The sequence below is a fragment of the Hippocampus guttulatus genome, chromosome 1, assembly GCF_054856545.1.
Source record: "Hippocampus guttulatus isolate MCC_2025c chromosome 1, RoL_Hgut_1.0, whole genome shotgun sequence".
NCBI lineage: Eukaryota > Metazoa > Chordata > Actinopteri > Syngnathiformes > Syngnathidae > Hippocampus > Hippocampus guttulatus.
The window spans coordinates 27336331-27345508 of NC_141261.1; the positions used below are offsets into that span (position 1 = coordinate 27336331).

General features: G+C 40.8%; 1 protein-coding gene across 2 annotated transcripts in view; it reads right to left on the reverse strand.

Annotated features, from left to right (window-relative positions):
• Positions 1-7199, reverse strand: part of rap1gapa (RAP1 GTPase activating protein a) — a 96538-nt gene extending 89339 nt beyond the window's left edge. Inside the window, exon 1 of one of the 2 annotated variants that reach the window (XM_086124018.1) lies at positions 7178-7199. The gene's annotated coding sequence lies outside the window, so the exon portion shown is untranslated. The remainder of the gene's footprint in view (positions 1-7177) is intronic. The other variant, XM_086124010.1, reaches the window with a different exon arrangement.
• Between the last annotated feature and the right edge of the window lie 1979 nt (positions 7200-9178).

Genomic DNA, 9178 nt, shown 5'->3' on the forward strand with positions numbered 1-9178 from the left:
AGGTCGACGCGCTAAGCACTGGACCACCGGGCCACCCCCTGTGGTAATCAGTATTAACAATTAAACAATTTGACTGAAAGTCTGATATTGCTGCCTACGTGAGTTGCTCCACTGTTTATGGTCAAATATGAGTTGCTTGAAGGTTTATAACTCCAAAACTGTCACTGCTCATTACTAGCCCGGCAATGGCGTTTTGTAACATGTGTCAACATAAAGCAAGTGGGTCATACTAAAGAGAAAGTTGTTTGATTGTTTTAAATAAGCAGGTGTTTGACACCATTCACCTACTGAATGGTTCTTGCATCAGGTTTGCCATGCGACGACAAAGGACACACAAACACCTCACGTTCATAAGTGTCGCATCAAACAAGTACATACTGTACATGTACATGCAAGTACAACTCAATGGGCGAAGGTGAGAAAGAGAATACATTTCGAAGCAAGGGTGACTAATTCAAAAAGCATCAAAGAGAAGATATACTTCAGATCTAATAATCTGTTTGCAGTAGTCTTGCCTGACGTAAACACATGAATAATTCAACAGGGAAGGAAATTATGAATAACAGTTCTGCAAATAGAAGAGGGAAAATACGTTTCACCCTGGGATCTTACCACTGCGACAAGCCAACAGAAAAACAGCAAAAACAATGTCACATAGTCTTTGTTAAAGCCATCAAAGTATGAGCATGACTCTCAAGATGAGTGACATTTGTCAAACAACAAATAAATGAACTGACATGCAAATGCATTATAGAAACAGTCACTGAAAAGACACGATAGGTCCAGGAAATTATTATCTTAACACCAATCAAACAGTCATAATCAAAAACAGGACATTTTTTCAAATTGACTGTGCAGAAAATGCAAAAAATCTGAATTGATTATGATTCAGTCACTGGTTTGGTCCCTAATATACGTCAGAAATTTTTCAAAGATGTTGATTGTTGTTTTCCAAATTAAAAACAGATGTTTGTCTTATTAGGACTCAAGTCAGTCATTTTGTCATGCAATCTCTATGCAGGACTGGAAAGCTACTGTACTGTTTTTAACCATTAAGTGGCTGAAATTCCAAAGATTTGAATTTAAGTAGAACGAGGTCTCTAAATGATTAATTGATTATGTCAGTTATTCTCATAATCAATTAGTTGTTGATTAATCATTGCAAAACATTAAGAAGAGAAGAAAAACAACAGATTTCATAAATAAAAGGTTAGTCTCGTAATAATACGGATTATATTCTGGAAAAGATACCTTTGTTCTATGAAATACATTCTTGTAAAACTACCTGCTTTTTGTACCTGAAACAAGGACTTTATTCCTGGAAGAATGCAACTTTTATTGAAGAAAAGTAACCAAATACGAAGGATGTCAGATTAATGTGTTACATTTGTTACGTTAATTAACAGAGAATTTAATTGACCCAAAACTGAGGTCGATAAATTCCCCAATCTGGAGGTCTGCACTATTTTAAGTCACATGACATAAGAATTTCTTGTAAGTTATTTTGTGGACCCCCAAGGCTCAGTTTTAGAGCCACTGATCTTGATTATTACCTAATTTTTCATGCCAGACGCTATGCTATCCACAGCCCCCTGATTGTGGTCATGTTCACACCATCAGGCATTTCTCGTGCAGCAACATGGCTGTGGAGGTGGTCAAAATGGCCTCTACCAACACATCAGACGTCAAAGTGGAGCACGAGGTCACACAAGTGCAGCGAATTACAGAGCCACAATGGCAACTAAGCCGAAGGGGCTCGCAGCATGTTTGGCAATGAAAGAGCGACACGGCCCGCTGGCCTCGCATAAACCCGCCAATAAATAATCCATGGCAAAGCTGCCATTGCATGTGCATGTGCAAGGTCGCTTGCTCACATTCTCAGGGTCCCAGTGCTCTCTATAATCCTTGCATATACTGCACTGTTTTGACAGCAATCAATATACCCTCAATGTTATTCTTCCAGTGAATTATCTTTTGATAATGTGATCCAAATAAACAAAAATGGAGGGGGAAAAATAGTCTTTTCTACAAGTGGTACAAAGATTGTCTACACTGAGCCTGTGTCCGGTCAGATTTGACACTTTGACAAAAATTTTAATTTTAGAATTTAATAATCCATCCATTTTCCGATCCACGTATCCTCACAAGAGTTGCGGGGGTGCTGGAGACTATCTCCCAGCTGTCTTCGGGCAGTAGGCGGGGGGACACCCTGAACCAGTTGCCAGCCAATCGCAGGGCACACAGAGACGAACAACCATCCACGCTCACACTCATACCTAGGGACAATTTAGAGTGTTCAATCAGCCTGCCATGCATGTTTTTTTGGAATGTGGGAGGAAACCGAAGTACCCAGAGAAAACCCACGCAGGCCCAGGGAGAACATACAAACTCCACACACGGAGCTGGAATTGAAGCCAGTACCTCTGCACTGTGAGGTCAACGTGCTAATCACTGGATCACCGGGCCGCCCAGAATTTAATAGTGTGTGTTAAATTGAGGAAAACTGTGGGAATAGTTGGAAGTTTTGAAACTCCACTCTGAAAATTGGATATGTTTAATGGGACAGTGAGGCTTTTTTTTAAGAGGGAGCTTTAGACAGTCCCGTAAACTGTCTATGTCACCAGTCCACCAGATTTCTCCAGTGTTTCCGCAGAAATGTTGACCTGTTGTGGTCTTTTAAAGGATCAAGGGACTTGATGAAGGAATAATTATCTTTTATTCATGTTGGACAGCCAATCAATATGTTTTGAAAAGATCTGTTGTTCATAGACAATTATTAGAAGTACGTGTATTATATTGTGTGTTCATGGACAATGAACTGCTTGTGAGGGGTAATAGACACTGACCTGGCACAGCATTGTGACGGCCTTGCACCATATAATAATATCCAAATGTTATTAACAGTGCTTAAACAATGTTTGATGTCTCCCACATAAAGTAGTGCAACGTTTGCAGTTTCACAAGGTTAAAATGAAGTTTTCCCTATGTACGCACCCCAAAAAAAGCACAGAGAAAAAGCTTTTTTTTTAAACTGCTACTGTTTGACAAAGTCATTGTGTGGGCATGTTTCAATGAGTATGCATTCTGTAAGTCTAACTTGAGGAACTGGAAGGACAGGTTGGAAATTACATCAGTCAAAAAGCCAATAGATATTGCGTCGAGAAGAGCAGAGATTTGGATGAAAATAGTCTGAGGGTGTATAAAAAAATAAATACAGTGGCACCTTGAGATAGGACTTTTTTTCAACATTTATATCCATATTTCAAATCATCTTTCCCCAATGAAGTGAATAGAAATCCCTTTAATCTATGCCCCCGGCCCCCCAAAAAACAACCAAAATGTTTGTTATGTGTTTCTTAATCATAAAAATAGCACCCTATACTATTTTACATCAAGAACACATGGAGTAGTAGCATAAGAGAATAATGAATAGAATGTAGCGTATGTAACAATTTTTGCTACATTCGTACTTCACTTCAATTGGACATTGTGCTTCTCTTTCCGGTGTACACATTTTGGCCACCTTGGGAGAGTCTAATACACGCATACTGTCAGAGATTTTCCTCGGACAAAGTTAAAGAAATGACTCGGCACACAGGAAAATTGTCTTCAATATCGGCGGGAGCGGATCTCTGAGAGCGAACGACGGCCAGTTGCTCCGCGATCACACTCACCCCTCCCTCTCCGCCGGTTCGAACTTTTATTGCAAAATACAAGAAAGACACTGCCCCCGAGATTTGCACCCCGCGCCCCCCGGTAATGATTTGATTTACCCGAATACACAAGTCACAGACTTTGCTGATGACTAATGTCCACCTGGGCGCGACAGCTGTTCCCAAACTGTCATTTGGTATTCAACGACTCTTTGTTCCCAATTTGTTTATTCCCACTCTGTGATTGAATTTAGCCTTCGCCCCCCTTGCTTTAACGTGATTACTCAGGAAAGGCCCTCCGCCTAAACGGCCGACACCTCTGCGCTGAGTATGTCTAGACGTGCCCAAATTAACCGAAACTTTAAACATGATACAATTTTGTTCGTAGATTTCTCTATCACATACTGATATACTGTACATGGAGGCAGCCTTCAGCTACTCAGTTAGCTGCAGTAATAGTATTCATTTTTCACTGAGCATGAAGAACATATAGCTGTTAGTATTGTTACACTGTGTGCGCACGTGTTGCTCCACCGATTGTGTTTGAATGCCTGTCACTTAAAGCTGAATGATCTCCTCACAAAATCACCATGACCCAATCGAGGTGGAACCCGCTCAAAATAGACTTGACTGTTTGACACAAAAGTTCTTGAAGACATGATGCAACCCCTGAGACAACATTACTTTTATGAAATAATAATAATAAGAATAATGACTCATCCCTAATGCTGTCGTGCGGCATCTGATTAATGAGTGCACAACAACTGCCCCGCTGCAGCACACTCAATTAGTTGCTGACTGCAGGGCCCTTCACCATCATGCTCATCTCATCCCAAAATGGATGGATGTCATGCATAAAGCAAGATATGAAGATCTGTTGACATGACAACAGTAAAGCAAACGTGATACATGCAGACTGGTGTCAAAGTCGAGGCCCAGGGGCCAGATCTGGCCCATCACATCTTTTTTGTGCACCCCCAAAAAAGAACCGAGAGCGCCTCACTGTTGGCCGCGAGTTGGCACACAGAGAAAGATGGGGAAACGAGTGGGGAAAACAGTCCAATATGACAGCCGATGTATGGAACGAGACAAAACGCGATTGAAGACAACACTTCTGTGAAATCTTACTCTGCGTGACAGTTGTTTAGTGTGAAACACACAACAAGGAAGGAATATTTTTAGTCAACGCGGCCCTCCGTGGGGAACCCTACCTACGATGTGGCCTGCGTGACGCCATGCAGCTACACAAACAACGCAAATGTTTGCTTTATGGCTTCCTTTCCGTGCACATCCTCTTACCCCAGGGAATACTTCCATCATTGCGGGGCTATAAAAGTAAAGATGCTGTGACATTTAATAATACAGGAGGCTACTGGGAAGAGGGATTCTCTGTGCTGCCAACATAGCATCACTACGTAGATGCACTCAACTGAGACCGATGAGAAGTAAAAACGGCGAGGCGTGAGATTTAGCAGCCGAGCACATGACGAAATGGGACTAGGATGAAAGCATTTTGAAAAGGAAAGAAAGAAGAAATCAAGTTCCATATCAAGAGACATTCAAGAACGAGGCATGGAAGGAGGAATGCTTACACGAGCAAAAGGTCCCAAAATATTTTTCCCATTACAAAAACAGCACTCTATCATATCATACTTTGGAAAAGATGTCAGAATTTGAAATAATGTAAAGAAACATTGATTTTTGCTCTGGTTTTTATTTTTATTTTTATTTTTTGCTTCACCTCACTGGACATTGTGGTGCTTCCTCTGGTGTGTACATATTGTTCACTCCGTGACAGGTTATTAGAGACGGATATACAGTGGTACCTCTACTTCCGAACGTCTCTTCATACGAAATTTCAAGTTACGAAACATCCCACCTGGAAAATATTGCCTCTTGTTACGAAAGAAATGTCAAGATACTGAAGGTAAAAATAGAGCATGGGCTGCTCCGCGCAGCTTCGAGTTTCCTGAACGCAACATACATAGCTGCTCTGCCATTGGCTCTGACCTAGCATTTTCCTGGCATTGGCTAAGAGGGACCTCTACCGTATGTCTCTATTTGTGTAGATAGATAGATATGTGTCCATGCAGCCTCATCACCATTCACCCCTGCGAGCCATGAGGTGTTCTGATAGTTTCACGTAAATGTGAATCACCCAGGAAAAGTTTTGACCAGTCGGGAGATCGCTCACAATGCTGATGTTTGCCTTGGATATTTTCAAAAGATTGTAAAAAGCCGACAAACGCAAACATCCTTGGATCAGTTCTTTCCAAAACGCCAGGCAAAAACCACTTCTGAAAGATAACATGGACTAAAGAGGGGAAAAAAAGGATGAGGACGCAGCCAAAAATTAAATGACCATCATTTTTATTCTTTACTCTGTTCTTTGTTTTTTTACATTATACACAACTCGCATTTATTGTGCAATAATTTAAATGTAACATGTATTTGTTACATATTTTGATACATTTTTATGCTTTATAAAACATTTACGTCTGAATTCTGGGGTGCTTAGAATGAATTAGGGCATTTACATGGAAAACACATCTCTACTTACAAAATTTTCTAGTTAGGAAATTTCTTCCAGAACCAATTCATTTTGAAAGTAGAGGTACCACTGTACAGTCTGAAGTGATTCCTTTGCACGTTGCAGTAATATTAGTCCTTCTTTGCAGAGAATAAATATGCCTGTGAGTATTGTTATATTGTCTGTCTATATGTGTCGCTCCACCATATTTGGTTCAATATCCGCTAATCTATAACAGCGTGACACAGATGCGATGTTTGTTAGAATAAAGCTACGTTATTTTTCTCACCAAATGTTATATGGTTGTTTTAAATTTGCAAGATCTACTTTTCTTTGTTTGATGTTTATGACAGTAAACTAAAAATGTGTATGACAATAAACAGGTGGAAGGCTCTCTTTTGAAAAATTGCATGAAGAACAACTGCTTCTAACTGTGAAGTGAGTAGAATTTGCTGCCACCACGCAGCATTCGTATCTCGAGTTTGCGCTCACAAGTCATTGGCCGAACAATGGCATGTAGGCGGGCTGAAAGTTTAGCAGCAACCATACTTAATGTACTGTATTCTTAAACAGGCCCTCTGTGACTGTTCATTGATATGATTCCTGCATTGATATTTGAATGAACAACACAAAACAAGCACCATTCAAGCTAGGACCGGCTCTGCGAGGCACACGCAAGACAGGTCAGCACGAGCATGTACCACATTGTCACCAATAAACACATTTTGCAAACCGAAAAAATATGCAGCAATGATGTAAGAGCTTGGTGGCAGAAACAGGTCACGCAACTAATGAGTTACTTCATGCAGGGAGATTTGCATTCATTATTAATACGTGCCCAAGTCACTTGTGAAAAATAGCCTCTGAAACTACCGCAAGATCTCTGTACTCTGCACGCCAAATTTCACACGCGCTAATATGCTTTGTTACCACAAACAAAAGCGAGCAGACTAACAGTGACACGTGAAAAAGAGCAGCATGCAGAGAACGTTACCTTTTTCTGCTGTCTGCTTGCAGGCGGGTGGTGAAGTGAGTGAGTTTGTTGTTCAGAGTAGAGCGGCGACGGATGCTGTGCTGCTTAGCAACCGCGCGGCCAATGAAATACACGAACAAAAAGTGCCCCGACCTAGACTTCAATCCCACATGCACAACTCACAAGCAAAGCTGAGATCACCTCGTTGGGTCCAGGAGACTTGTGCAGGTCGTGTAAAAGCTATGCAGTAATTTCCATCCATCGAAATCTGCAAAATAGAAATACACCATTTAACAACTACGGAGGCATGGTTTCACAGCATTTCTTCTTTTTTGAAGGTCTTTCAATATATCTGAAAATAAGACAAACACATTTTAAATAGATATCTCAGTAATATATTGGGAGAGCAAGGGTGTATTGTACAAACAGTGCTACACTGTACTGAGTCCTGTGTGTTTACAGTAAACAAATCACTTTTTTTCTAAACTAACAAACTTGTCATTGGACACTGTACATCCATAATAAAATGCAAAAGATGTATATTATAAAATGAATCGGCAGCCATTGCTTTCTGTAGGTGTAAAACACAGGACTAAAGATCTGACAATCAATAATCATCAGCAAAAAATAGGCTGAGCTCAAATACTTCCAGTTTTCATTCTTCTTTCAAATCTAATGTAAAATTAGTGTGCTGCCATTTAGTGGCCAATTGTGGAATTACACCCATAATAAACAAAGTACCGTAAAACAAAAGTTATAAATTGTACAAAAAGGAATCTGTGAATGGGGGTGGAGGAATGTTACTGTACTTTCTCTTTTTTGAACTTAACCTTACATAATGTCACTTTTTTTATGCACTCAAAGCAAATGGCAAATGTCAAATTTGTTATTGCATCACTGGTTTTACCGTGGTTTGGTACCTTTTAAGCATAAATCACAACAGGTGGTGTAATTAGAGTACGTGAGAAGCGACTCCAGTCTGTCTGCTCAAGAACAATAATGACAGGTGGAGGTGAGGATCCGACTGCATGCATTTCCAACTGTCCTTTTGAGACCTCATTCTTTCTTTGACCCACCGGCGGGCTAGCTGTAGCGTGTGTATTAATTGGCTCGTTTGAATGTCGGAAAGCATAAATTGCCCAATCTCTTTGCAAACTCTGCAAGTTCATCTTAAGTATTTGTTTCAGGTAGTATTTTTTATTTTATTTTATGCCATAGCGGTACGGTGATCGACTGATCAGCACGTCCGCCTCAAGGTAAAGAGATGCAGGGTTCGATTCTGGGCCCCAGCCTTCCTGTGTGGAGTTTGCACATTCTCCCAGTGCCTGCGTGGGTTTTCTCTGGGTACTCTGGTTTCCTCCCACATTCCCAAAACATGCATGGTAGGTTAATTGCACATTCTATATTGCGCCTATGTGTGAATGGCTACCGGTATTTGTCTGTGTGTGCCCTGTGCTTGACCGACAACCAGTTGAGGGTGTCCCTCTGCTACTGCCCGAACACAGCTGGGATAGGCTCCAGCACACCCGTGACCCTTGGGAGGATAAAGCGGATCCGAAGATGGATGAATGGATATTTTATGCCACTGCTTTTTGGATTAAAAACATTTACTATCAAACTATGTGATGTTCTATTTACATCTGAGTGTTCTCATGTGATACTCTTTCAATGTTTGAAGATTCCTCCATGACCCTTGAAAGATCAACGGGGGCATGTTTCTGCAGAAAATTGTGCAAATGTGGCGAAAAAACACAGTCAGTTGTGTTTGAACTCCAGCTCACTGTCCAATAGAAATACAATTATAGTGTACAACGTGGACTCTTCTACTGTTTTAAGAGTTATTTGACACTTCGAGGACCCGCAGGAGCCAGATTTCTGTGGGAATCAGTGCAAACGGGTGGTGAAACTGCAGACAGTTCACTCAATTGTTTCAAACTCTCACATGAACACTGTTCCATAAAAATACAAGCATTTACCTTCAGTACAATTTCAAAATTCCCACCATTTCCCTTGATTTACACT